This window comes from Triticum aestivum, chromosome 7B (assembly GCF_018294505.1).
Source record: "Triticum aestivum cultivar Chinese Spring chromosome 7B, IWGSC CS RefSeq v2.1, whole genome shotgun sequence".
In the NCBI taxonomy this organism is placed as follows: domain Eukaryota; kingdom Viridiplantae; phylum Streptophyta; class Magnoliopsida; order Poales; family Poaceae; genus Triticum; species Triticum aestivum.
Genome location: NC_057813.1, coordinates 567,986,280 through 567,990,072, shown reverse-complemented (window position 1 = coordinate 567,990,072; position 3,793 = coordinate 567,986,280).

The following is a 3,793-nucleotide window of genomic DNA, read 5'->3' as shown; positions in this document are numbered from 1 at the left end:
GAAGATCTCCAGGAAACCTTTGAGAATCTGCGCCGATTCGAGATCAAGCTCAATCCAAAGAAGTGCGTCTTCGGAGTACCAGCCGGCCAGCTCCTTGGTTTCCTGGTCTCTGAACGCGGCGGATGAAGCATTTATCGAGTTGAAGAAGATGTTGACTACTCCCCCTGTGCTGGCGGCTCTGACTCCCAAAGAGCCTATGCTCCTTTACATTGCCGCCACCAGCCGGGTAGTCAGCACAGTTATCGTAGTCGAACACAAGGAGGAAGGCAAGGCGCTCCCTGTCCAGAGACCGGTATATTACCTGAGCGAGGTACTGTCGACCTCCAAGCAGAACTACCCCCACTACCAGAAGATGTGCTACGGCGTGCATTTCGCCGCCAAGAAGTTGAAGCCTTACTTTCAAGAGCATCCAATCACTGTGGTTTGCACCGCTCCACTGGCCGAGATCATCGGAATCCGTGATGCTTCAGGCCGAGTAGCCAAGTGGGCCATAGATCTGGCTCCCTACACCATCTACTACCAGCCCCGCACGGCCATCAAGTCACAAGCACTGACCGACTTCCTTGTCGACTGGGCCGAGACCCAGTACCTGCCGCCAGCACCCGACTCCACCCATTGGTGAATTCATTTCGATGGCTCCAAGATGCGCACCGGCCTAGGAGCCGGCATCATCCTCACCTCCCCCAAAGGCGATAAGCTCAAGTACGCACTGCAGATCCACTTCGCCGCCTCCAACAACGTTGCCGAATACGAGGCACTCGTCCACGGGCTCCGGCTTGCCAAAGAACTCGGCATCCGCCGGATCCTGTGCTACAGCGATTCCGATTGGGTGGTCTAGCAGTCATCTGGCGACTGGGACGCCAAAGATGCAACATAGCGAGCTACCGCTTCCTGGTGCAGCAACTCAGCGGATATTTCGAGGGGTTTGAATTCCTTCACATTCCAAGAAATGACAACGACCAAGCGGACGCCCTGGCACGAGTCGGCTCCACCCGCCAAGCAATACCATCCGGCGTCGCCCTTCAGCGCCTCCTCAAGCCGTCTATCAAGCCTTCGCCAGAATCAGACTCCATTTTTTGTGCCAGCTCCCCCTGAAGAAGTCGGATCCGACTCAAGAGCACCAACAGACATCACAAAAATCCTTACAGACGGCTCCAAAAGTATCGCGGTCGCAGTTGGCCCGGGGACTTCAGTCCCCGGCCCAGGGACTGCAACAGCCAGCCCGAAGACTTCAGAACTCGGCCCGGGGACTGCTCCAGTTGGCCCGGGGACTTCACCGACCCAGCAAGCGGCCGCGGATCCCAGCCCACCGCCTCCCAGCCCAGCCACCCTTGTCCAAGTCGCAATAGTGGCAATCGACGAAATAGCAGCACCTTCATGGGCCCAGCCCATCCTCAAGTTCCTAGTAAACAGAGAGCTACCAGCTGATGAAATCCTGGCTCGGCAAGTGCAATGCCGAGCGGCAGCCTATACCATAGTCAACAGAGAGCTGGTTAGGCGCAGTGTTACTGGTGTCTACCAACGCTGTGTCGAGGCAGAACAAGGCCAAGCAATCCTGAGAGACATTCATGAAGGCGAGTGTGGCCATCATGCGGCTTCAAGGGCACTCGTCGCCAAAGCCTTCCGACACGGCTTCTTCTGGCCGACTGCCCTGGAGGAGGCCAAGGAATTAGTCCAAAACTGCAAAGGGTGCCAGATGCTCCGTTCCAAGCCGCTCCAGCCGGCTTCGGCGCTCAAGACCATTCCCATCGCCTAGCCCTTTGCGGTTTGGGGCCTGGACATGGTGGGACCATTCAAGATGGCACGAGGCGGCCTAACTCACCTACTTGTCGCGGTGGACAAGTTCACCAAGTGGATAGAAGCAAAACCCGTCAAGAAGTTGAATGGTACGACTGCAATAACCTTCATCGCCGATATTACGACTCGGTACGGCATACCACATAGCATCATCACCGACAATGGCACAAATTTTGCCAAAGGAGCCTTGGCCCGTTTCTGCACAACGCAGGGCATCCGACTGGACTTAGCGTCCGTCGCCCATCCGCAGTCAAATGGCCAGGTAGAGCGAGCCAACGGCCTCATCCTATCCGGCATCAAGCCCCGCCTGGTTGAACCACTAGAGCATTCGGCCGGCTATTGGCTTGAGGAGCTGCCAGCCGTCCTCTGGAGTCTGCGCACGACTCCAAACAAGTCAACCGGCTTCACGCCTTTCTTCCTCGTCTACGGTGCTGAAGCCGTCATCCCGACGGACATAGAATTCGACTCCCCGCGAGTCACCATGTACACCGAGGAGGAAGCAGAAGAAGCACGTCAAGACGGCGTTGATCTGCTGGAAGAGGGCCGGCTGTTGGCACTCAGTCGGTCCGGCATCTACCAGCAGAGCCTACGCCGATACTACAACAGGAAGGTCAAGCCAAGATCTTTCCAAGAGGGCGACCTTGTGCTCCAACTGATCCAGCGGACAGCCGGCCAGCACAAGCTGTTGGCACCTTGGGAAGGCCCCTTTATTGTCAGCAAGGTGTTGGGCAATGACTCCTACTACCTGATCGACGCTCAAAAGCCCCGAGCACGCAAGAGAGACGACTCCGGCAAAGAGTCGGAACGACCATGGAATGCAAACCTCCTTCGAAGATTTTACAGTTGATTCAGTATGTATCACGCTACCCCTTTATATTAAAGTACCGAGACTTCGGCCCCCCCGAGACGAGCTCGGGGACTGCCCCTTTTTGATTATCTGTATGATAAGAATTATGCCTTCAAGTATGCTACTTCTTGCTACGCCGCTTGGCGCCGGGCTCGACTAGTCGGCCCGGGGACTCGCCGTCTGGTGCTATGAAATGTTTCCTGAAGTCGGACAAGTAGTGTGCGGTGCCTCAGCCATCTCCTGCCAGAAGCCGCAGCTCGCAGAGCGACTGATTGGTAGGCAAGAGTAAGGATGAATGGGCGTCCACACGAAAAATGGCTAAGGACCTAAAACATCAACATAGCCTAAGTCGGCTTCCAGCCCCATTATACAAGCCGACTCGCGAATATTCGGCTTACTGCTTTCTATCCAACTTGTTAAATAAACTCCAAAGAAAGGCAAGTACTTGCTTTCCCCAAAGTAGACAGGCATTTGGCCCAGCGGCAGTCCGCAGAGTGGTTAGCCGGCTGGCAAAGCGGCAACTAGGGGAAGGCGGCAAAGGAAAAAGCCAAAGGAGCAATGAGCAAGAAAAGATAGAACTCGGATTAATATTTACATAAGCATAGGCCCATTGGACGAATCTTCAGACAGAAGTTCAAAATACACCCCGAGGGTGGAATTGTGCAAATTAACAAGTTCATCAAAGACTTTCTAGAACAGATAAATAAAGCCAGAAGGTAGCCTAGGGAGCAGCAGACGGGTTTGGAGGGTCGGAGGAGACGGCGGTGTCAGGCGCCGGGGGAGTCGGCTAGGCAGTCTCGTCTTGATCGCAGCCAGCGGCAATCGGCCCGGTCAGACGCGGCTCGTTGCTAGAGGCGTGGTCGAGCTGAGGCTGGTCGCCCACTCCGCCTTCTGGCACCTCTGTCTCGCCTTCATCCTCCGCCTCACCTTCTTCCTCGGTGCTGGAGTCAATCACCTCCACCGAGTCCTCGCCATATTCCGTGTTCATCCCGAACCACTCTGGCGGCACCTCCTCGCCGCCTTCAGCCCGCTCGGGGACGAAGACACTGGTGTCCGTGTAGTCGGCGATGGCCGCCGCACGCTCGACAAGGGCGCCCACCACAGCCTCCAGCTCGGCCTGGGCCTCTGACCGGAACGCGGCCAGACGGT